Here is a 27373-nt window from a genome sequence, read left to right as displayed (position 1 = left end):
AACTCTGAGGCAGAAATCCGTGTTTCACAAGTCTAGTAGGAAGTTCTCTTGGGATCAACAGCTGTGGAAGGGAAGAGATGGAAACAGGATTGGATAGAGGGAAAAGTTGCAATGTAGTCTCAATGGAAGCCTCAACTGATATACTATGGTTATGTTTGAATGAACATTTATATCCCCAGACTTATTAGTCATTGGATGAGGGCCACCCTAGGAAGGGGTGCAGCCTTGGACAAGAGAGCTTAATTGTCTGGAGCAGGGGTGTTTTTAGCAGTGGCACTCCCTAAAAAGTGAATTCAAACGGCACAGTCTCGGCTACACCAATACATCACCTGATCCTATCATTCTATTTCTTAAATAGCTCTCAGGTCAATTCATGACTTTGTTTCCCAGTGCCACTACTGTCATCCACCACTAACATGTCTCTCCTGTATAACAGCTTTATAAGGGTTTCACTCTATCCACTATATTTCTCTTCTCATTTATTTTTTCAGCTAGCTGTGCAATTTTTATAAAAAACTTATGGGCCCTTCTCTCTCCTCTGCTTAAAAACTTTCAATAGACTTATTGTCTTTATAATAAAACATCAATTTCTTATTAGCCCAATAAGGCAATTGTGATCTTTCCTCTGCATGTCTCTTCTTTAACATCTAGAAGTCACTCATCACCCCTCTGGCAACGCCTGACTATACCAAGCTTCTCAAATGTACCTATCCGATTTTCCATATGTTGCTTCTGCTGCTGAGAATGCACATCACCCACCTCTGCCTTTATGGCTGATCTAGCTTACTCTTATTTTCTAGAGAGGCATTTCTCAAGAAGTTTGATCCTTCTACTTCTCCCTTAACACCTTTCATCTCCCCAGTCATAAAACTTTCCAAATATAAAAATGCTTTACAATTTTCTATCATTATTTTAACGTGTACTCATCACCTGCTAAATAGTCTCATGAGAACAGAACTTGTGCTTATCCTAAAACCAACATGGCCCAGTATCTGGCACTTAGTAAGAGTTAAAAAATATTTGTTGATTGAATATATGTTGCTCATCAAAATGATTGTTCAGGTTGATCCAGAGGAATACTTCAAAATTTCTGAAACTTTGAGAAGTATAATTTAATAACAATTGCCATTCAAATTTGATAGAATTAGATGGAATTTTCTTTTTAATTTTTCTTCTTTTCCTTCATGAAAACTAAACCAATTTATAGTGATGATTTATAATAGCAATGCATCCTCAGGCAGACTTCATCTGTTTGGATATTACCTACTAGTTAAGGTTTTGATAAAATCAAATGAACTCATCTATAAAGCATTTAGTACAGTACTGGACACATAATAGGCATTCAATAAATGCTAACTATTATTTTACATTCAGTGTATACAATGAACTCTTTTACCTAGTATTCTGTTATATGTCATTGCCTATGTATTGACTGGTATGTCACAAAAAACTCACAATCACACAGTCCTTTAAAGTCAAGCACTTTCATATCTATGATCTTATTTAATTTTCACAACCCTGTAAGTCATGTAGAACATGGACTATTAACCTGGCTGTGACTCAGTTCTTATTTCACCAAAATAAAGAAAAATGGGGTGCCTGGGTGGCTCAGTCAGTTAGGCATCCAACTTCGGCTCCAGTCATTGTCTCGTGGTTTGTGAGTTCGAGCCCCGTGTCGGGCTCTGTGCTGACAGCTCAGAGCCTGGAGCCTGCTTCGGATTCTGTGTCTCCTTCTCTCTCTGCTCCTCCCCTGCTTGTGATCCATCTCTCTCTATCAAAAATAAATAACTATTAAAAAAAAATTAAATACAATAAAGAAAAATAAGGAAAAATGGGAGCATCTGGGTGGCTCAGTCGGTTAAGTGTCTGACTCTTGATTCAGCTCAGCTCATCATCTCACAGTTCATGAAATCAAGCCCTGCATGGGGTTCTGTGCTAACAGTACAAAACCTGCTTGGGATTCTCTCTCTCCCTCTCTGCCCAACCCTCAATCATATGTGTATGCTCGTTCTCTCTCTCTCTCTCTCTCTCAAAATAAATAAATACACACACACACACACACACACACACGAAAAATGATTGGCCCAGGCAGACAGATAGTAGGTCAGATAATGGTAATTAAAAGTTAAAATAATGGCAAAGTCTCTTTATGTGTATATAACATTAAACTGTATACGTAAGATAAATTTTTATTTGTAAGTTTCTTTTTACATAATATAGGTTTGTTTAATTACTGCAGATGCCCTATACCAATGCTTACATCCACTACTTCAGACCTCTAAATGACAGCTATAATTAGACCTTTATAGTTAGTTCCTGAGGTGTCTTCTCCATCTCCCACAGGTTCAGTAACATGGCTTTTGAATTTCTAAGTCTTTAGATTTTTTCCTTGAAAAAGAAGTGAGTTTTCTGTATATTATGTGTATGATTGATACAATAACTGGGACATTCGGTTAACCCAAGCACATGAGAATAAACTGTGTTAAGAAGATTTACATTTATGTTCTCTTAACATTCTTTAGCTACTGAAATAGACTCTCTAAAGAATCTTGGGTGGTTTTTTTTTTGTCGTTGTTATTAATACATGATACATTAATACATGTTATTAATACATGATAAATTGTGCAGAAATAAATGTTTAATGGAGCTTATATGAACAGCCTTACTCTTAGACAGCATTTGACTTTTATGCAATCAGTCTCAAATGTTAGAACAATAACAGTTAAAAATGAAAAAAAGGGGCGCCTGGGTTGCTCAGTAGGTTAAGCATCCGACTTTGACTCAGGTCGTGATCTGGCGGTTCCTGAGTTCCAGCCCCATGTCCGGCTCTGTGCTGACAGCTCAGAGCCTGGAGCCTGCTTGGGGTTCTGTGTAACCCTCTCTCTCTGCCCCTCCCCTGCTCATGCTCATGCTCTGTCTCTCTCTCTCTCTCTCTCTCTCTCTCAGATCAATAAACATTAAAAAAAAAGTATTTTTAAAAAAGAAAAAAAAAAAAAAAACCTAAAACCAGACACACCAAAACCAAAACATAACTCTTAAAATACTTTGAAATAAGAGGTTTCTGTTGGATATTTGGGTTGGGGAGAGAAGGAAGCAAAGGAAAAGAATGAAATTGTACACACCTCAATGGAACTTTGAGAGGTTTCTCCCCTGAGGCCTAGCAGCAGTTGTTAAATCATCATCTCCCTCTATCTCCCTTCCCTTCAGGTAACTTTATCCCTGTTTTTTTTGTAGGATAATTTAGTCATTTATTCATTGCCTTCCTTAAGCAAGAAAATATATCTGCCTTCCAATATACTCACCTTAAATAGGAATAGTAGATATTCAAAATCCTGTTAAATATGTTTAAAAAGCTTTCTGATAATTTGAAATTTCTGCAATTATTGATTGATATGAATGCAGGTGAAAAATCTGTGTAATTTCCAGAGCACCATCTCTCCTCGAGTACTGTAGAAAGTGCATTGAAATGCTTATGAGTGTGTATGGGAACACTTATTCATTCAAAAAAAATATTTATGTGCCCGCTGCCTGCATTATTCTAGTTTGGTAGAATGCAGAAGTAAGCAAGAGATACACAATCGCACATTTGGTGGAGGTTTCTTTCTAGTGAGCAGAGAGAAAATAAATAAGCCAAAAAAATAAATTTAAAGGGCAATGTTAATACAGAAAAATTCCAGAAGAAAATAAAACTGGATAATAAGTATGACCAAGTGCCACAGAAGCCTCATTGAGCAAGGTCCATTTGAACCAGAAACCTAAAAAACAAGGATTCAGCTTGCAAAGATCTGAAGAAAGAGTTTTCCAGACATCTGGAATAATGAATGCAAAAGCCCCGAGGTAGGATTAGTTAGGTTAGGCCATTGTTGAAACAAAGGCATCAAGGGGAGAAACAGAAGATAGGTAGATAACAGACAATTTACCAAAGGTTAAGCAGGTAGAATTCAGTTCTCTGTGAGGTGTGAAGTCACTAAAGGATTTTGACCAAGAATTTAAAATGAAGAAAGGTGGTATGGACTAGTTAGGAGAATGGCTTTTTGGAGCCAGACTGCATGCTTTTGAATCTCAGCACTGAAAATTGCTAGCTCTGTGACCTTAGACAACTCAACTTTTCTAGCCTCAATTTCCCATAAAATAAAGTTAATCTAACAGTATCCATTATACTTTATATGATTGCAGAGTATTAGTATCTATCTTATTATTTTTTAAAAGACCACACTGGAGCAGTAGGAAGAAAGAATTGCATGAAAGGAAATCGAAATGTTGAACTCATTTGGAGGTTGTGTTAGTTTCTATTGCTAGCATAATAAACTACCACAAACTTAGTGGCTTGAAACAACACAAATTATCATATTTTGGTTCTATAGGTCAGAAGTCAGACATGGTCTCGCTAAGGTAAAAGTAAAGATGCTTGGCAAAACTTCATTCCCTTCTAGAGTCTAAAGGGGAAAATTCTCTTCCTTGTCTTTTCTAATTTCTAGAGGCCACCTTCATTCCATGGCTCATAGCCCGCTCTGCCTTCAAAGGCAGCAACAAAGTTCATGCCTTCTCACATTGTATCTCTAACTACAGCTGGGAAAGATGCTCTACTTTCAAGGACTCATGTACTTAATTTGCACTCTCAAGATAATCCAGATCAATCTCATCAAGGTCTATACTCTTAATCATATTTACAAGGTTCCTTTTGCTGTGTAAGGTAACATATTTAGACGTTTCACAGAGTTAGGGCAAAGGCATCTTTGATTATTATCTGTCTAACACTGTAACACAGGTAGGTTTTAGGAAGATATTTTAGTAATATTTAATATAGTAATAGTTTAGTAATTTAGTAATACTTGGTAATTTTGAATTTAGTGATATTTAAACAATTATTTAAAGTAATATTTAAACAAGCCCTGCTTTGGGTGAGCCCAGCTTCTCTCTCTCTCTCTCTCTCTCTCTCTCTCTCTCTGTGTCTCTCCCCCCGCCCCCGCCCATGGGATTATGTCTCTCTCTCCACCCTCACTCACTTGTACCCTCTCTCTCTCAAAAAAATAAATAAATAAAATAAAATAATAGGTTATGTTTAAACAAGTCCTTTGCTAAATTTATGTCTAAAAACATACTGTTGGGGGCACCTGGGTGGTTCAGTCACTTAAGTATCTGACTCTTGATTTTAGCTCAGGTTATCTCACGGTTTGTGAGATTGAGCTCCACATTGGGCCCTGACAGCGTGAAGCCTGCTTGGGATTCTCTCTCTCTCTCTCTCTCTGCCCTTCTCCAGCTCATGCTTGCTCGCTTACTCTCAGAATAAATAAAATAAATTTAAAAAGAGTAAAATAAAATAAAAATAAAAATACACTGTTGGCTTCAAATTATAGGTGTTCCTCATTATCCAAAGACATTTAAATCTTCTCAAAAGGGGAAACATATCTTAGTAAACATCAAATATCAATTTTCAATGAAAATTAATTTGAGTTTACTTTATTTCAGAGTTAACAGTTTAGCTATATTACAATTACATAGTAATTCTTAGAATTAAAAAATTAAGAATCTTTTTTTTAAATAATTTTTCAGCAAAATAGTGTGGTAGCATGATAGGACATTTTTAAATTGACCTTTCAAAGAAAAATAGTAAAGAAAGACATTTTGGCAATTAAGAGCCCATTTCTGATTAAGTAAACTCAGTTACTTTAGACCAACTCTTCTACTAAAGATAGCTAGTGAAGCTGGGATAAATAGGTAATAGAGACTAGATAAAGAGATAGATACATACATACATACATACATTTATAGGAGAGTCTTTGAAGAGCTAAGTCAGTGAAGAATTGCCTATTCAGTGTGGCTATGAAAAAAAAAAAAAAAACAGAAAATGAAGCTCTGGAAGGTGAGCCTAGCATTTTAGACACTGCCCCTGCAGGAATCTACTAGTACTGTTAAATGCTTCTAAGAGGAAGATAATTTGAGTCATATTTTTGACAACCTTATAGGAGTGGCTGGCTAAAAATTAGACTTGAGTACCAGCTAAGGTGGGAGATCTCTGATAAACCTCTATATATTTTTGGTTTAAATTTAAAAGAGATACATACTGGAGAAAATGTGTATTAAATGTAAACTGGGACTTTCAGAGACTACAGTCCCACTTCAAATCATATCAAAAATTTACAAAATATCTAATCAAAAATAATCAGGAGCACGTGGTGACAAGAATATATGAATTAAAATCAGCAGAAACAAAATATAATAGAAACCTATTAAATGGGGCTCTAGATATTGGAGCTGCCAGACCAAGTTTCAAAGTAACTGTGTTCACTATATTCAAATAAATAAGACAAAAAATCTAGAGGGTAGAAATTCTGCAACTGAAAGATTCCAAAACTGAAGTTGTTAATTTAATGATAGGATTTAACAGCTGAGATGTAGTTGAAGAGAGAATCAGTGACATTGAAGATGGGTCAGAATAAAACATCTTAATGAATCATGGAAGTAAATGAATGAAGAAAGCAAAAAAAAAATGGGTAAGACACATAAAAATTCAGTGAGATACACTAATATGTTTATAATTGGAGCCTCAGAAGAGAAAGAAGCAGCAGCAATATGTGAATAGATAATGGATATAATTTATCCCTTGATAAAACATATGAAATTTAAGAAGGTTTATGAGATCCAAGCCAATTATGACCAAACTACATTTTACTCATAGCCCTGAAAATTTGAAACAATAATAGTATGTAAAAGAAACTAAGAACACACAAAACATTTTTAAAGAAGCAATAATTAGACTGAGAGCTGAATCTTTAATACAAATAATAAAAAAATAAACTGTGCAATATTATCTTTATAATGTTAAAACATACTACATACAAAGCTAGAATGCTAGACCCAGAAAAAAAAATGAGAAACATCTTCAAGAATTCATTTGAAATAAAATTACCTTCATACAAATAAAAAATAAAGAGAATTTTTCCCAAAAAAGAGGAATTGCAAGGAGCATTTCTCAAGCAGAAAGAAAGAATCTCAAATGCAAGATTAGAGGTGCAGAAAGGAATGAAGAGCAATAAAAATGGTCAATATCAAGGTAAATCTAAATAAACATTGACTATGTCTATAATGATTACTATATCAAATCACAATGTCTTAGGATATATGTGTATGTAGATGTATATCAAAAGAAAGAGAATTAAAATATACAATTTCATATAGCTGAAATGCAGTAGTAAAAATTTTAAATGTTTTAAATAACTTAGATTTTCTTAAGGTAAAAGCACTAATTAATATTAGACTAAGTCAAAGATATTGTATTCCTAAAGCATTCACAAAAAAAGAACAATAAAAAAAAAAGAAAATACATTTCACCAACAAAAGAAAAAGTGGAACCAAATAAATACATTATATATACCTAAAAGAAGCAGAAGGTAGGGATAACAAAAGAAGGAAGAGGGATAAATAGAAAGCAAATAGAAAGAGGACAGATTTTAATACAACTATACCAATAGCTATAGTTCTTATAACTAGACTAAGAGCTCTAACTAAAGGAAAGATAAAAGACAAAAAAATAATACACAGCCTACAAGAAAACATTTCTAAAATATGAGAGTGCAACAAGGTTGAAGTTAAAAATTTGGGGAAAAGATATAGAATACAAACAAAAGAAATGTTTTAAGTTCTATCAGTATCACACAAAGTAAACTTTGGTACAAAAAAAAATCATTATTGGGAATAAAAAACCCATCAACTGGCAAAAGAAGCATATCTTATGACAGAGGAATTTCTCTTAATATTACATATATTTTTAAAAGACATACATATATGCACCAAAAGACACATATAAAAATGTTCATAGCAGTGTTTCATAATAGCCAAGGACTTAGAAAAAACCAAGAGCAGAAGAATGGATATTTAACTGACAGCATATTTATATACTGAATATTATGTGGCAATGAAAATGAAAAGCTACATTAAGCTAAAGCTAATGACATATTTGAATATCATTAATCCTTATTGATCAAAAGGACTGAGTCAAGGATAATATATACCGTAATTTTCCATTTATATGAAATTCAAAAACTAAACGGTAATAGAAGCAAAACTAAAGGATAGTAATAGAAATTGATATTATTAAGCTCATTCACAGGGAAGAAATATGAGTAGGAGGAGAATGAGTGGGGCATTATTTCATTTCTTGAACTGAGTGATGATTACAGAAGTGTTCTCTTTGTGGCAATTGAACTCTGCAGATGTTTTCTCTATATTCTTCTCCATATCTGTGTCATACATTACATATTTACATCATTACCTATAATAAAGTATATTATATATGTATATACGCATATACATATATATGCTTATATATGTATATATACACAAATATGTTTATATATTGCATATATAGATACAAATATATGTATATAATATATATTTGTATATGTATATGTATATGTATACATATATATACATATATAATGTATATATAATCAGAAATTGGAGTATGAGGAAACATAACTTTATTCTCTCTAAATGAAGTCAACTTTTTATCAAGCCCCTATGACAACTGATAATGGACAGCACTTGACCTTGACAAATAAAGGTATCTCAGTCTCTTCTTTTTTTTAAATAGTCTATTTAGGGTAGTTGGACTTGATATAACATCAGCTGTCCTCTCTTCTTTGCCCAGATCCCTCCTCTGATGCAGTGGTCAGCATCTCCTCTAACACTGAGCAATTATTTAAAGGATGTAATATTTAACAAGTGCTAAAATAGTAGACTTCATAATACACTACATGACTTAGTTGGGCCTTTATATCAACTATCCTCATGTACCAGTTTTATCCCCCAAATTACTATTATGTACTTCAAAAGCAGGCTTCATATCTAAGTTTCCTTTTTGTTGTTGTTTTTGCTTCCTCTGCCTAAAAAAACAGACTCCAAGACTAAATATTCATTAAATGTTTGTGTTATACTAACCATTATCACATACTTTTAAGGTAAAGTATTAATATCTCCATGCTCTGCTAGAGAAAAGTAAAGTTTAAAGAGACAAATTAAACTACCCATGGGTTCACAGGTAGAAAATGACAGTGTTCATAATGAACATCTGATTCTATAGCTAAATGTTCTGTTTACCAAGTCTGTACCCTTTCTAAGTGAAAAGTCATTTTAGATTAACTTGAAGCTCCGTTCAACTCTTTACATTTTTTTCTATAACACTATGGCTTTAAAATAATAATAATAGATTTCACAGGTTATATTTTTAGTATGTGATATTTTTACTATGGATCAGTGTGATGAGATTATTTTCTAAAGCAGGCGTTGGCAAAGGACAGTCTGAAGGTCAAATCCAGCCTGATGCCTGTTTTCATAAAGAAGTTTTACTAGAACACAATCACTCCCCTTAATTTTTGTATTATTTGGCTGCTTTAGCATGACAACAGCAGAGCTGAGTATTTGCAACAGACACCATATGACCTACAAAGCTGAAAAACTTTACTGTCTGGCTCTTCATAAAAAAAAAAATTGCTAACTCTAGTATGAGGATTCCATTATTTTCCAATCATGTATATTGTGGACTCTGAGTTTCCTGGACACCAAAATAAAAAGGAAAACAACAGATTGTCATTATGCCATGAAAGAGAAAAGTAGCAATGATCTTTTTAGAACTTTGCTAAATTTGCTATTTGTATATTTACATTACTTTCAGTAGTAAAATAGAAAATGGTATATATCAGTCAAGGTCCAGGGTCTAATCAGGAGACAAATATCACATCAGTCATTTACACAGGGAAAAATGGATAGGAGCGATTTTCAACTATTGGAAGGGAGTTATGAAAGAACCATATTGCAGACAGAGGATGTGGCAGGACTGAGCTCCTTGCAAGTGGTTTATCCTAGGGAAGTATGATCTGAGGATGCCACTGAAGCTCCCTCACTGAGTAATAATAATGGAGAAGTGGTGGGGACCCAACAGAGAAGAGTCCTCCTGACTCCATCACCTTGTATTTCACTCCTGTGCCCTTTGTTGATGAGGGATTACATTCTCCACCTGGCAAGATCCCCAAGATCCAGCAGGGCAAAAAAAAGGCGGATGTGAAGCTGAGAAGTAGGAAGTAGGTAAATGGTGCCTATTGGAATATGAGTTTACAGAGTGTATGTAAGTGTCTCAGATGCATCTTTTTAAAACTGATTCAATTAACATTTGTCATAACATTATATTAACCTCACAGGCGCTTGGGCAGCTCCATCATTGAGTGCATACGATTCTTGACTTTGGCTCAGGTCACAATCACAGTGTCGTGGGAATATTGTTTTAATTATAGATCACTTTTCTCTAGAGAAAAATAGCCTGAAGAAATTAAAAGTGGGGTCTAGTTGGTGTTAAAATAACAATACAAAATGATGCTATTTTTATCCAGTGTTGGGAGTACTTCCAGGTGCCTTCAAACTCTACCAGCTTATCTCTCTGTGTTCCAAAAAGGTAGCATACATTTGTTCACAAATTATTCCTCTCTGTGTTATCTGCCATTTTTCTCCTCTACTTCTCTAGACCACTGGAAAGAAAATGGCTGCTGAATATGCTGAAATCACCATTAAGCCACAGAGACACTACCAAAGTAGCCAGTGCTCCAGTGCCCAGGCCAAAATTGCTGGTGCCTATGCAGAAGACAGCATGATGCCTCTGTTGTTGTCAGAGTTGCCAATATATGTGAAAGCATTTCATCTTCCCCCACTTTTCTTCTGGTCCATTGCTGGACGGTATTGCCCACTTAGACTAACATGTGCACCCCCACCATGACTTGCACATACCACATATCTTTAGCAGAAAGTTAGAGACTCACATTTTTTCTCCTCTCATTAGGACTCAAGGACATACCCACAAGAGAAGGACTAAAGAAAACTCCCTCATTCCAGTGATATATGAACATTTTTTATGAGAATACATTTTTTTTATGCATCTTAACTCACACTGCTACAGAGTTCTTTCCCATAAAGCTCTTTGGTCTTTCATGCCAAGGCATTCCAGATAAATCCCTACTGTTGAACTTCCAGACATGTCCCAAACATATCTAAATCCTATAGTTACAGTTTATCCTGAAATCTGTAAGTCTCTAAGGCATAAAAATGAAGTTTGTTTTTTCACCCAAAAAAATAGAGATTTAACATTACATCACATGAATTCTGCAGATATCCTTATAAAAACTAATCTTATGTGTTTCTCTCTCCCTCTAGTTGGTGAATTTCTCAAAAACAGAATTTTTTTTCTGAGTTTCTAAACATTTTCACACTTAACACAATACTTAGTACAAATAGGCATTCAATTAACATTTGTGCTTCAAGTTTGCATGAAAACGAAGTGAGTTAACAGATCAAGTGAAAATCCAACGTTGTCTCCATACTGTTATAGTTAATTGTTTTGGCTCAGTTTACATGAAATAATCAAGATTAGTTTGCTGACTCTCACTTGCTTTTCATATGTCAACATGTTAAAAAAATAGAAAAGATCACCATTATTAATGTATGTGACAATATTTCCATAAACAATTATGTTTACAAGGTTTTTCCACTTTTACACCAAGATTTGGTAGTTGATGGAACAAGGAGGGCCAGTAATTGCTGTTGCTAATGGTAACATATCCTGAAGACAAACACGAGGGAAATCCTGGGGAGTAGTGTGGAGAAAACTGTAGAGTTACAGGGAGGATATCAAAGTAAAAATAGAATAATTTAGAAATCACCATCTTTCTTTGAATGGATATCCTGGCAGTCAAAATCCCCAAACAGAAGCTAGTTGAGCCAAGACTTCCTTTGAAACCACTTCTATTTCATGGAAACTAATTTTTAAAATGCTCAGTGGTTTAGGAACATGAAGAGTCAGTTTACAAATCATCATCCACTTCATGAAAAGAAAAAGAAAAGGAAATCATCAAGAACCCAGATTTAAAAACCATATAACAGAGTTAAACATGAAGTCATGTGACAAATTAGAGGGACACCCGAGTAATTTCAACACAGTCAAATCATCAGCCTTCAGTCCTCATAGTGATTATGCTCTCAGCTTACATACATCTCTGCATTGCTGTGGCATCCTAATAACATCTGTTAAAAATCCTGACATGTTGGTAATGTGAGGAGAGAACATCCTTCAGTGTACCTATGCCAGTAAGCAAATGTCTGTTCTAGTTGCTGAGGTTTTTAGTCTTTCTGACTATATATAGCTCATACTTCTCTAATCTCTGTACTTTGGAGTCAAGTATATTTAAGAGCTCAATGAAAATAAGCAAGTTGTGATTATTAACTAGTTCATACGTTGGTTTAAAAATCCATGTCTGTGATAAAATGCTCTGTTAATAGGCATGCACCGAATGTGTGTTAAATCTGGACTTTCTGTATTAAATACATTTTCTTTTTTATTTTTTTAATGTTTATTTATTTTTGAGAGAGAGACAGAGCATGAGTGGGGGAGGGGCAGAGAGAGGGAGATGCAGAATCCGAACCAGGCTCCAGGCTCTGAGCTGTCAGCACAGAGCCCGACACGGGGCTCAAACTCACAAACCGTGAGATCATGACCTGAGCCAAAGCCGGATGCTTAACCAACTGAGCCACCCAGGCGCCCCTGAATACATTTTAAATATGAAGCAATGATCTTGTTATTAGTATTAATATTTTTAATTTTCCATTTCTAAGATTAAGATTATACCCCCCCAGTCATTATATATTCTGCTCCCAATTTAATACTTTTCCTAGAACATGCACTTTAATCCACAAATGGTTTTGCATGTAGTGTTTCCTCATCATTTAGTATTCTCACACATCCTTCAAATCTTAAATATCTCCTACTTTATGAAACTTTCCTCTGAACCCCCAGGCAGAGGCGATGAGGTTATTTCCTTCCTGTATATTCTCACTGTACAGGATACAGTGGCCACTGACTTATTTTTCAACCTCCTGTCTCAGAATAAGGTTCTCAAGCATAGGAATGGCATGTCTCGCCTCTTTATGCCTCTATTGTTTTGCCCAGTTCTAGAGCATAACTGAGAAAAATTGTAATTTGTTAAATGAACCAATCTGCCTTCCGGATCTTCTGTCCTCTAATACCTATCCCGGTACATATACATTTTATCATGCTTCAGTCACAGAGAACTAGTTAAAAATCATATATATATATATATATATATACACATATATATATGTATACCGTTTAAAAACTATATATATATACACATATATACGTATATACATATATATACACACACATATATATTACAATGGCTTTGCTCACAGAGCTGTATCAGTCTGCATGGTCCATCTCTTAGCTGACACAGAAGACTTTCACAGGTACACAATATAGTGACCTGTTCTGTTGTGTTTTAAGGGGCTCCTGAGAACTTCCTCAATTGACAGAACTTCTACCATCAGAGTATCTTCATTTCCATCACTGCCCATTCCTATTTTAACTTGCAAACACTTGTAAAAAAGATCTACCACTAATTTCTCTACATGTTAGCATGCTGCTACTCTCCAACGTGAAAATTATCTGAGAATGAGAGAATAATCTGCTCAAGGTTCAACACAATCTCTACTCTTGGATATGTGATTTGGAGCCTTCCACTTCAGTTTGTTTAAGTTCTCAACTGAACAATTGTAATAATGATAGTAACCACCCCAACATATTGCTCTTTTATAAAATTCAACTGAATGTGAAACTATGATGATAGTCAACATTTATTGAATATATATACTAAGCATTTGCTTTACATACATTATTAACTTTAATCATCCCTACAACATTACAGAATAGGTATTAGTATCCCTTTCTGCAGAAAATTTGCCCAAAGGGGTGTGTGTGTGAATGAAGAACATACCTAGTGTAGTAATCTGGTCAGAGTTATTTGAAATGTAAAAAGTGAAAGCTAGAACAAGAAGACTAGAAATAAGAAAGCTAGAAATAAGACTACTCAGTTAGTATGGATTTTCATCAAGTTTAATAAGGTTGTTAAGATATAAACCATCAATCAGCTCTCCAAAAGGAACCGGTATTTTTAACAAAAAATGAAAAATCTAAGAATATTTTAGCAAATAACCAAAAAGAGCTCATGAGATGGAACCTCCAAAGAGGCCATATGATCCTGATAAAGACAAAACAAAATGGCAGCTCAGTTAAGGGAAAACTTACCACTATCCAACACATTTAGGAATCAACCTAGACGCTGGACTGGAGACAAAGGTGATTACACGCTGTTGCTACTGTCAAGGACCTTACAATCCAATGTGAGGGTCAGAGATGCAGTCAAGTTTTAAGTTAAAGGAAAGGTACTTGCATTATGAAATGGCACAGAAAGAAAAACTAAGCCAACTGGAGAGAATAGGAAAGGACTTACAGAATAAAGAGCATTTTGTGGTCTTTGGAAACTAAGTAAAGGATATTTAATATTAAGTTATCATGTACTCTTTAGAAATATCACCTTGAGGGTCTAGTCTATTCGGAAAATACTGAGAAGCTCTATTCTAGGTAATGTGTATCCAAAAGACATGTATCCCCAAAAATGGAATCTAAATTCTAAGCAAACTTAAGGTATTATCGTGTGACCAATACACATTAATTATCAGAATTTAAACAGTAAGATAAAATACTGGTTTATAATTTATCTAAAAAGTATGTCCCAGACAGCACTGAAAACTGTAAAGATACAAATTTAGCTCATGTTGTGCATTTGTTCCTGAAATTCAGCCAAATTGAGGATGCAAAACAACCATACTTAGTTCCCCTTTTAATAAGATCTATGCAATAGGAAATGAGACTAGTGTCTTTGAAAATAAGTTAATTATGGAATTAAATGAAAATCCATAATTCTAAATAACTAAATTATATAATTCTAATGTAATGTTTAGTGAATAAATTACATTTTTTTCACACCAATTCTATGGATATTTCTCTTTCTAATCACCACCCCCCTACTTTCTCCACATACCTGATTCTGAGTAAAGGGAAATAATATTTTCTATCCCTCGTCAGATGGAGTTTGAATGAAAGGCAATTCCAGTCAGGACATGTTCCATAGCACTGAAATAGAACTCAGAAGTAGGGACCTCTTACTTTAATAACCTGAAAATAGAGAACATACCCCAGAAGCTATGCATTAAAGATTAAAATCCAACAGCAATTACAAAATCAAATAGTCAAACTAAGTAATGAGGTGACCATTGGGAGTCAGTAATAAAACCAATTGGTCTGAGAAACCAGAAAAACGAAACATAAAATGTCATGGAGTGGCAAAAAGGAAGTGATCTAGAAATGTTCCTAAAATGGAGTAAGGATGACTCCAGTAAGCCAAACACAGGAGTATCTTGTAGGTCAGGAGTATCTGATAGAGCCTGAAACAAAAGGAAAGAGTAGCCATCCCTTTATACAAGAAGGTATGAACAGTACATACCAGAAATGAAGCCACATCGTTTTAATTTTAACTTCCATATAGTAGCTGCAGGCTGTCTGGTCTGTTCACAGGATCCCTAGATACAAACCTCTTCTAGTAGCAGAGTCAAACCTACCTGAAGAGAAACATTTGGAAAATCAAGTTTTCTCTCTGCCCTGGTAATAGTGTGTTCATAAGAAAGAGAAAATGAGGCTTTCAAGAAAGTGAAAGCTAATTTTTAAAGATGGTCTAAATCAGTGAGGTGATAATAGAATTGTACTGCTTTTTGTCTTTAACTCATTTGTAATGCTCTTGAATTTAAGTACAAAATTTTATACTATGCACCCAGAATCTATATTTTTAAATCAATTTTTAAAAATACTGAGTTAAATGAATCAATCTTTGCTTGTGTTTATAAGTGGATAGAGCTTTAATTTTAAGACATTAGATCTAGAAAAACATTTCCAACAGAAGCTTACTTCAGAGTAGTTTAGTCAATAGCCTTGCATTCTAAATCCTCAGTTCTATAGGGAGCTTTCTCCCTAGGATCTGAAATTCTTTGGACTAAGGTAACAATGCTGGCCTAGAATCCATAGCCCTACATCTGATTTTTCCTTCCTTAATCACCTAGCCCTTGGGGCACCTGTGTGGCTCAGTCAGTTAAGTGTCCGACTTTGGCCTAGGTCATGATCTTACAGTTCATGGGTTCTAGCCCCACGTTGGGCTCTGGGCTAACAGCTCAAAGGAGTCTGCTTCAGATTCTGTGTCTCCCTCTCTCTCTGCCCCTCCCCTGCTCATGGTCTGTCTGTCTCTCTGTCTCTCAAAATTAATAAACGTTAAAAAAAAAAGTCACCTAGCCCTGCTTCTAAAAAGAGGTTGTTTAAAATATACATGTGGTTAGCATAACCTCTTTCATATACTTTTTCTTACTTTTCCCAAATACTCTGTTTACCTTAGCAGGTTTCTGGGGAACAAAGAAAAGCAAGAATGAAAAGATAGGTGTATAATTCTAGATAACTAGTTCTAATTAAAATGGTGAATAGCTGGGTATTATATATATGTGATGAAGCATTCAATTCTACTCCTGAAACCAATATTACACTATATGTTAACTAACTTGAATTTAAATAAAAATTTTAAAAAAAAGAAAAAGAAGAGAGTGAATGGAAATTGCTTATATTCCGGAAGCATGTAGAATGTATTTAGAAATGTGGACTCTGAACCCATCAGGTGTAAATCCCCCGTCTACCACTTCCTGTCTGGGAGACCTCTGATAAGTCATGTAAGCCCTTCCTATCAAAGTTAGTTCTTTTTAAACTTATGGCGAATAATAGTACCTGTGTCTTAGCATTACTGTGCAGATTAAACAAGAGGGCTGGCGCTGAGGAAGCACTGAATAAATAAATGTTGGTGGTTATTGTTAGTATTAGATCCCGCATCTTGGTAATATGGAAGTAAATGGGCTAGTCTTTATTCCGATTTCCTTTACCTTCACTAAAATATCACCCTTGCTCATAGGGATGGAGGCTCATGAAGTTGCTTAGATCAGATCATCATAAATAATAAACTTTTTTTTCCTCGATGAGACTAAGTTCAAGAACTCATAATTATTTAATAACATTTTTGCCAAAGAAGCAGTGAACAAAACAATTAAGGGAAACACTTTATTGGGAGTTTTGTCGCTTAATGAACTCAGAATCTTTGAAAAGTGTTTTAAAACTTAATACATGAAGAAGTAGCTGCTCTATCCTTTACGATTTTTAATGAAGCAATTAAGTATTCTAATACAGTGCTATTTGAACTTTAATGTTTCTCATTTTCAGTGATTTTTTAGTTCATTCTGTCTCTTTTATACAATAAGGAAATCTTTTTCCAATAATTTAATGCATGTTTTGTTGTTATTTCATGCTAGACTTCACGCATGAGTGAAAAATTAACACAAATGGCAGCACCCCACTGCTGCTCAGCGACGACCGGCTGAAAGGAGACCAGGGGGCAGACCAGGGGGAGGTAGCTGTGCTCACATTCGCAGACTTTTCATTCGTCAACTCTACCCAAAGTTAAACCCCACCTTCACATTCAACTTCCTATTACCATACCCACATTCATAATCAGATTCATGGCTGAAGGATACATTCTAATGAGAGGTTTCAAGCATTGCTTCAGTTTGGCAGGTCAGTGATTTCTAGGAAATTGGCAGACAAGGGAGTTAGAGTTTATTTCAGGTAATGAGCAGATCAGTATAAATGCTGACACAAAGAATCAAGGTGAAGTGGAAGGAACAGCATTCTTTTATATTCTAAGAAATATAGAGGAACAAAGCTAAGCGTGTGTGATTCCTGTTCGAGAAAATACTTCATGGTGATCATCCTACGTAAGATAATTTGAAGCCTGGACTTTGATTTGTAGGTTGATACCAGCATCCTTGGAGGCTGAAAGATATGAATCTTGGATGTAAAAAAGATTACTTTTGTCCATTTATGGTTTCAATTGTGGACCTTAAAGTCCTCTTCTAATCTTGGCCTGTGGATGGTTAAAATACCTCTTTATTCAAAAAACATGTGTTCACATACTTAATGTTAGGGTGAGATCTGTCAGCCACTCTTCAGGCACCCTGGCAACTAAAATAATATGACAGAAGGTAAATCTCTCAAATCGTATTTAAACTATGCTTCCATAAAACTTTTTTTATACCATTTGTATAGTAGCAATCACATTGAAATGCCATTATTTCTAAAATTAACCTCTTCTTTGCAAGACCTTAAGTTACTTTAGGACACAGGTTATCTTTTACAAACTCTTTTTCCTGCCCTGTGACTTTGTCAAGACCTGATATACAAAAGATGCTCAGGAAATATTTATGGAAATGAAACCGACAACAATGTAGTTACTGTAGACACATTCTCAAATAAGCAGTTGCCTGACTCAGTAAATCAGAGACTGGAAGACTGGAAAAAGGACTTAAGGATCATTTTAACAAGCTCCTCATTTCACAGATCAAGAACCATAAACGCAAAAATGTGACAGTTGTTCAAACCAGCTCAGGATGGCAGAGATCCAGTTATCACTTCCAGATCCCAATTACACCAGTTCATGGAGGAACCAATGGTTCCAGGGGGTCGTTGTTCTCTTAAGTATCTTACTTCTAATCTGCAAAGGGAAAAACTGTGGGATACTTCTAAATTAAATCAGGCCTGCCAGCCAAAAGTCCAGTTTTGCAGAAGGCTGTGGGGCATGAAGATTATGCACGAAAAAAAGGAAACTCGCTTTCCTCTGCTAAATATCTACTCACCTCTACCACACAAAGTCATAAAAACACTGAAAATGCTAGTGTACTGTGCTTGTGTGTTTAAGAGAAAGAAAGAAAGAAAGAAAGAAAGAAAGAAAGAAAGAAAGAAAACACTTGATCTTAGCCAAAAGGCTGAGAAGCAATTGAGAGAAAGAAAAGAGCAAGAAAGAGCAAGCTCTGAATAAAAAAAATTATCAAAGAAATTATATTAATTATATGAAAATATAAAAATATAATAACATTTAGACAAAATATTGACTTGCTAAAAAAAGTAGAAAGGAAAACATCTTTACTACTGACCAACTAATTTTTATGATGAACACATTGATGTACTATGTACATTCTCTCTATCAATAAATACTAATGGCTAAGCATCAGGCCTCTGAACAAAAATAAATCTGTTGACTAATTTCTGTATACCTCAGTTCTCCTATTTTCAAAATGAATATAATAAAAGAATTTACCTCATAGGTTTATTGTGATGATTAAATAAACTGGTATATGTAAAACACCTTAAAGCAGTTACATGGTTCATAGTGTGTGCTCAATAAATGCTAAATATATATTTATTACATATTTTATACCCATATATTGATATCAATATACACATATCACATATACACATATCAAGATATGTGTATAAAATATTTTTTTATTTTTAACTCCCAGTCATTGAGTTATAAATCCCTCAATATGCCTCAATATTTCAGGTTAGGAGTAACCTGAAACTTGAAAGGAAATTTAGAGTTTAACAAAAACTACCAAATCACTGGTAAGTCATTCCTTCCTTCCTTGATTTGACTCCATTCCTTCCTTCCTTGATTTGACTTCAGAGTAAAATAAGCTTAAGCGTTGTTTCTGCTTGAGAAAACAATGAATTAAAAGGTTTATAATTCTAGAATGCTCTGCCTGTAGTTGAGTAAATCACTATTTGTAATATACAGAGCTAATAATCGATGAAATGAGTGAAATCTGACCAGGACTTACATTCATACCTACACCTGTATACCCCCCTTGGAAATGAAAATATTTATAGTTTCATGAGCAAAAATAGTGTAACAAGAACTAATTCTGAAACAAGAAAGTGTAATGATCATATCACATATTACACATATGTTTTATTCAGCCAGTAGAGTTGTTTAAGCAACAGGATATAAACTATGTGACAGATATGAGTATAATCAGATGAAAATTTACTTTGATTTGCTCAATATATCTGGCAATCACACTAGGGTATGGTTTTATACTTTAAAACTTTCGTATGTATGAACTTTGATCAATATATAAAAGATAATCTAAACAAGCCTTTCTTTTATCTACTTGAACATATTTTCATTTTTGTTAATAGAATCACAAAGCTTAGAAGGACCTTACAAGTTTCCTAATCTCACCCCGCTCTTGATGTGATAATCCTTTCTTCTTCAGAACACCTGATATTTCCATTTTTTCCCAAGTAGCTTTTGATATGGAAGCTAACTGTTCTTTGGGAGGAATAGTTTTATCGTCAAAAAGTATTAAATAAAAATGTTACTGAAAACAATCCTTTTGTTCCTGTTGAATTCAAATCTATCTTTTTTTTTTTTTGTAATTTATTACCCAGGATAATGATAGGATTCCTTATAGATTTCCTTTTCTTCAAATCCAATATATCCTTAGTTCTGATGGTCCTTAGATTAACTCCTATCCAGACCCCACCCTATGCTGGCCCCCCATTTGGGACACTCTAGTCTGTATCTCTCTTGAAGAATGATGCAATCTTACTAATATAGAAGAGGACTATTACCTCCATCCTTTGGATATCATATCTGTGTTTAAAAGTTTTGTTAGCATGTTTAGACATCTCTATCATTGTGTTTGTACTGGGTATGTTTACTTAAGGTAAAGCTTTGCTTTACTAGATGCTTAGAGAATTGAATCAGCTTGTTAGTGGCATTTCCTACTTATTTGAGAGGTTATGTCCCATGGCATATTAAAAAAATTTTATTTATTTTGATATGCCTGAGGATCCTTCCCAGTGTGAGTTCATGGAGGCAAGTTTAAGGGATGCATAATTCATGGAGATATTACTTCTCCACTGTGATGGAAGCTGATTGCCTAAACAGATGCATATCAGGAAAGGCAAGGATACCCAGAGCTGTCAAGTTTACCTCTCAGTGTCTCTGGTGTAGTACAGTGGAAAACAGTCTTGAGTAGGGTTTAGAGAAAAGGTTTTGGAATAGTCTTTCCTGCACACAAATCCCAGCTCTCTCATTTACACCTGTATGACTTTGAACATAGTCCAAACCTAGTTTCCCCATGATTTAATTGTGGATAGTACTTACTGTGTAAGATTGTTTTTAGGATGACATGGAGAGACAGTACAGTGTAGTTGCTAAAAAACATAAACTTTAACATCTGAAAAATTTGACTGAAATGTTGGCTTTACTATTTGCCAGTTTATTGACTTTGGCTAAGTTTTTATTTCTTCTTCTGTAAGATGAGGATAATCACAGTCTCCCTTCACTGCACAGAAGTGAGAATTTAATAACAATGCTGTCACATGGTAAGTTTTCAATCAATTATGTTTATTTTTATAATGACTGCAAAAGCATAATACAATACCTGCTTCAAAGAAGGTAATCAATAAATGGTTATTCTTATTATTCAGTGCCCACCCCTGTAATTTCCTATAATTTTGACTTTAGACAAGTAATTCCTGACTCAGCATGGGAGAGAACACATTTGACATGATATTGTTGGAAAACTTCCAAGTATCAGATGATTCTTTAGGGAAAGAGGCGCTTATAAAAATCGTGCAAATAAGCTAAAATAGGTGGGTTGAATTCTTTACAGCATAACATGGAGACCATCTTGGAATTACTTGCATTTCAATTTTGTCTTCCCCATTCAAATATAGGCTCCTTGAGAACAGGGTCAAGACTTCCACAGACCCAGCAAAATTCCTTGCATATTAAAGGAACAGGTAAATATAATTCTTTAAACTTATATACCTAAGTTTATATATCTATATAATTCTTTAAAGTTTTTTCATCTGTATAATGGTGTTAATAATAATTGCCCCGTTATCTAAGAGTATTGTTGCATCCACAGGAGAGCAGTTACTATAGCAGTGACATAAATTATATAAAGACTTGTCAGTTTTGAAGTGCTATATGTTGACAGGTCATTAAATCATTCCATGTTCAGACACCATGTGTGCGTGTGCGTGAGAGAGACAGAGAAAGAGAATTAAGAATATATAAGGCAGTTAGCCTTCTAGTGTGGCTTCTGGCGTCCCAGCATTTCCATGTCCTTAAATTGGTAAAGTCAATGATTTGAACTGTTGGAATTTAGCAGACAGAATCCTGTAGTTAATGTAACTGGTCGGGTGATCTTAATGGGGAAAGAGTGTAATGGGCAGAGGTATCAAATGGCAAAGGTATTCCATCAGGCTCAGCAAACAGTGTGGCTGTAAAAACAGTTTCTGAAATACAGCCAACAAGACTCTAGCCCCATAAAATAAAGGCAGAAGCCAATGGGCTTTGCCTCAAAGGGGGATCTGTAAAGCTCTAGTCTGTTGTAAAACGCTCCATCATAGCAAGTACATACGTGCAGTGTGCCCTAGACATGGAATATATCAAAAATCTGTGCAATCCAGAGTGACATGAGGAGTTTCCTAGAGTCCAGAGGCAGCATTTAGTCCTCTGACCTGGAAGATTGGATGAAACAGAAATGTAGCTTTCTGGAGTTCACTTGAGGATGAATACAAATGAAAATAGGAGGGGGCTTGTAAATGCAGTTCTCACACCTCTGAATTTCACTCGAGGGATGATTTATATCAATGAAAAATGCAGTAGAAGATAAGAACCTAGCTAAGAGAACATGATTTGCGTCTCTCAAATAAATGTTTTCTTGCTTACAAAGTTGGGATGATAATAAAAACAATCTTGTCAAAAAATAAATAGAAATGGATTATCAAAATATTCTTATACGACATAAAAACGTAAGGAGGAAGACTTGTGTTTCCATTTAGCTTATAGGAAGCTGGATGACAATGTCACTTTTACAAAATCATGCAAAACCATAACTTTTTAGAATGCATCAGGAAACAGGTCAGTAGACAATCAGAGGTAGAAATTTCAAATGGTTGCAGCCCCCCTGAGGGGAGAAAGGGCACACAAAAGGTTTGACCTTAGGTAGAGTACCTAAAGAAGGCCATCATGAAAGTGGTTACAAAAGAAAACAGTTGATATTTAAATAATATTTTTAAGCCAATTTGTAAGCTATATTAGAATTTATATTTCCTGGAAGCTCAAGACATAAGTGAAATCCTTATTTGCTAGGCCTATGACATACTAAAATTTAACACACACAAACAATAGCAGACACTGAACTCAGCATGGGAAATAGTAAATGAATTTGAAGCTAGATCAATAGAAAATATTCTTACTGAAATACAGAGAAGGAAAAGAGTTTAGGGGCACTTTAGTGGCTCAGTAGGTTAAATGTCCAACTCTTGATTTTGTCTCAGGTCATGATTTCATCGTTCGTGAGATTGAGCGTCACATTGGGCTCTGTGCTGACAGTGTGGAGCCTGCTTAGGATTGTCTCTCTCCCTCTCTCTGCACCTCCCCCACTTGCATATGTACATGCGCTCTTGCGCGCGCGCTTTCTTGCTTTCAAAATAAATAAATGAACATTAAAAAAAAAGTTAAAATCAGACCTTCTAGGAGATAGGGGATTGTGTCAAATGATCTAATAACCATGTAATTAGAATAACAGGAAAAAAAACCGAGAAGGGTACAAAAGAAATATTTGAAGAGATAATAGCCAATTTCCCCGTAAATTAACAAAAGAAAACAACCAAGAAACTCAGGGACCTTCAGGATAAATATAAATAAAAATATAATTAAACACATCATAGACAAGCAGGTAATAGCAGACTTTGCATCAGACCCTATCTAATCCAAAAAAGATAGAACGTGAGCTTTGAAATACAGAAAGAAAAATTGTCACCTCAGAATTCCATTGTACACAATAATAACATTTAAAAATAAAGGTGAATTAGGGGCACCTGGGTGGCTCACTCTGTTGGGTGTCTGACTTCAGCTCAGGTCATGATCTCACGATTTGTGGGTTCATGCCCCACATCAGGCTCTGTGCTGACAGCTCAGAGCCTGGAGCCTGCTTCAGATTCTGTGTCTCCCTCTCTCTCTGCCCTGCTTGTGCTCTCTCTCCGTCTCTCAAAAATAAATAAATATTGGGGCGCCTGGGTGGCTCAGTCGGTTAAGCATCTGACTTCGGCTCAGGTCACGATCTCGCAGTCTGTGAGTTGCAGCCCAGCCCCGCATCAGGCTCTGTGCTGACAGCTCGGAGCCTGGAGCCTGTTTCGGATTCTGTGTCTCCCTCTCTCTCTGACCCTCCCCCATTCATGCTGTCTCTCCCTGTCTCAAAAATAAATAAACATTTAAATAAATAAATAAATAAATAAATGTTAAAAATTTAAAAAAAAAGATGAATTAAACATTTTCTTGAACAAAACACTATAAGAAATGTTAAAGGAAATTCTTCAAGCAAAAGGAAAATACTACTACATGGAACTGTAACTCTAAATGCACACACAGACAGAGCAGCATCAGCTATGGTAAATGTAGTAAATATGAGGTTTTAAATATTTTTAAAATCATTAAAAATAATAACTGTGTAAAGCAAAAATGGAAAAAAAACTGGGTTTATAACAGGTAAAATTTTTAAATGTGTAACAGTAATACTATAAAGGAAGAAATGGATAAAGTAGAAGGAACTGTTGAAAGATTATTAGATTATGTATGAAGTAGAAAAATATTTGGAGAAAGACCGTGACAACATAGTGCTGAATATTGTAAACCTGTAGCAACAACACAAAAAATAAAAAGTAGGTAGAAATAATCATCTAAAATAAGGCAGAATGAGAGAAAATGGGGAACAGAGAACAGATGAGACCAAAAAAAACCCAATTTTTAAGACTGTAGTTTTAAATACATCAATTATTGCATTAAATGCAATGGTCAAAACAAACCAATTGAAATTTAGAGATTGTCAGTGTCAGATGGCTTAGATTGACTGAACATAAAAGAATGTGGGGGAAAAGATACACCATGCCATCAACAATCAAAAGAAAGCTATAGTGAATTTTTTAATATCAGACAGTAAACTTCAAAACAAAGATTTTTACTAGGAATAAAAAGATAAATTACCTAATGATAAAGAGATATAAAAAGCCCTAACATAAGGCAAAAGCTGATAGAACTGAAAACAGAAATAAAGAAATTTTGGAAACATCAATAATTCTTCAATAAATGGGAGAACAAGCAGACAAAAATCATTAAAAATGTAGATTTGAACATTATCAGCCAACTTAGCTGAGATTTATAGAGTATTCCACCCACTAATAATAGAATACACATCCTTTATATGTTTTTAAACTTAAAAAAAAAAATGTTTCTTTATTTTGAGAGAGAGAGAGAGAGCAAATCCCAAGCAAGCTGAACAGTGTCAGTGCAGAGCCTGATGTGGGGCTTGATCTCATGAACCATGAGATCATGACCTGAGCCGAAATCAAGAGTCAGATGTTTAACGAATGAGGCACCTATGCACCCCCACATTCTTTGTAAAGTACACATGAAACCTCACCAACTATATTATTGGCCATCAGACAAATCTTGACAAATTTATAGGCATTAAAATAATATAAAGTATGTTTCCTTAATACAAAACAAACTAGCAATCAATAACCAAAACAATATGGGAAAAGTCACCAAATATTTGGAAATTAAATGACATATTCTAACTAACCAGTAGTCAAAACTTTGAAAGAAAATTAGAAAATATTCCAAATTAAATAAAACATGAAAACAGAACATATAAAAATGTATAGGATATAACTAAAGCAGTGCTTAGAAGGAAAATATATTACACTATATAACTATATTAGAAAAAAAAAGAAGTATCTATAATCAATAATCTAAACATCCATATTAAGAACATTGAAACAGATGAGCACATTAAACACGAATCGGGAAAAAGGAAGAAAACAATATGAAGTAGCAATCACTAAAATAAAATGACCAACGCACCTGGGTGGCTCAGTCCCTTGAGCATCCAACTTCTGCTCAGGTCATGATCTCAGTTTAGCTCAATCCCTGTGTTGAGCTCTGTGCTGACAGCTCAGTGCCTGGAGTCTGCTTCAGATTCTGTGTCTCCCTCTCTCTATGTCCCTCCCCCGCTCTCACTCTGTCTCTCTGTCTCTCAAAAATAAGTAAACATTAAAAAAATTTTAAAAACAATGAAAATAAATAAATAATAAAATTACCAAATGCTGATTCTTTCAATGGATAAATAAAATGTATAGAATTCTAGAATGACTAATTTAAAAAAAAGTCTGAAGAAAAGGAGCACCAGAATTAAATAACTTTAATACTTTAATGACATGGACATTTTATATGAAAGATGAAAGCTATGAGAGTGCACTCAGGAAAATTAGCTAGAATGATTAGCCCTAGACGTATTAAAGAATTTGAATTTGTAACTAAAAACCTTCCCACAAAGGCAACTCATGGCACAGATGACCCCACTTGGGGATTTCGATGAAACATTCCAGGAGTAAATAATACAAATTCCGCACAAACTCTTCTAGAAAATAGATGTGGGTTGTTACTGACTGAATATCTGTGTCCCTGCAAAATTCGTGTATTGAATGAAATCCTAACCCGCCAATGTAATGTTAGTCAGAGGTGGAGTCTTTGGGAGTTGATTAGGTCATGACAGTGGAGCTTTCGCGAATGGGAATATTGCCCTTATCAAACAGGTTCCAGAAAGATCTCTCACTCTCCCTGCCATATGAGGACACGTTAGGAAGACCATAGTTTATGACCCAGAAATTAGGTACCCACCAGACAACAAATCTGCAGACTCCTTAATCTTGGACTTCCCAGAACATGAGAACTACGTGTTTGTTGGTGAAGCCAGCTAGTCTATGGTATTTGAATTATAGCAGTCTGAACGGACTAAGACAAGCATGTAGTTCTTCTCGATCATTTTATGAGACCAATATAACCATGTTACCAAAATCTGAAATATAAATTTTAAAGATATAAAAGGCCTATATCCCTCATTAATAAAGATACTTAAAGGGGCGCCTGGGTGGCGCAGTCGGTTAAGCGTCCGACTTCAGCCAGGTCACGATCTCGCGGTCCGTGAGTTCGAGCCCCGCGTCAGGCATCTGGGCTGATGGCTCGGAGCCTGGAGCCTGTTTCCGATTCTGTGTCTCCCTCTCTCTGCCCCTCCCCCGTTCATGCTCTGTCTCTCTCTGTCCCAAAAATAAATTAAAAAACGTTGAAAAAAATAAAATAAAATAAAGATACTTAAAAAGTTATATCACTTCAAATCCAGCAATATAGAAAAGGATATATGTCATGATCAAGCGGAATATATGTCAGGAGGGAAGGTTATAAGTCACTAGGGAGTGAGAGGTTGAAGGTGTGTAAATTGGCAAAGAGTGTCAAAAGGTACGGTCTTCTAGCCATAAAATAAATGTTATGGCTATGTAATGTATAGTTAATAGTACTATACTGCATATTTATAAGTTGCCAAGAGAATAAAACTTGAAAGTTCTCATCACAAGAAAAAAAATTATGATTTTTATGGAGATCAATGGTAATTACTGTGGTGATCATTTCATAGTGTA

The 27373-nt window shown here is 35.0% G+C and overlaps 1 protein-coding gene across 1 annotated transcript in view; it reads left to right on the top strand.

Moving 5' to 3' along the window:
• The window catches only part of OSTN (osteocrin), a 95915-nt gene that overhangs the window by 21622 nt on the left and 46920 nt on the right, over nucleotides 1–27373 (top strand). The window contains exon 2 of the mRNA XM_049628407.1: nucleotides 21566–21631. The gene's annotated coding sequence lies outside the window, so the exon portion shown is untranslated. The remainder of the gene's footprint in view (nucleotides 1–21565; nucleotides 21632–27373) is intronic.

Source organism: Panthera uncia, chromosome C2, assembly GCF_023721935.1.
Source record: "Panthera uncia isolate 11264 chromosome C2, Puncia_PCG_1.0, whole genome shotgun sequence".
Taxonomy (NCBI): domain Eukaryota; kingdom Metazoa; phylum Chordata; class Mammalia; order Carnivora; family Felidae; genus Panthera; species Panthera uncia.
This window is presented reverse-complemented; position numbering and strand designations above follow the sequence as displayed.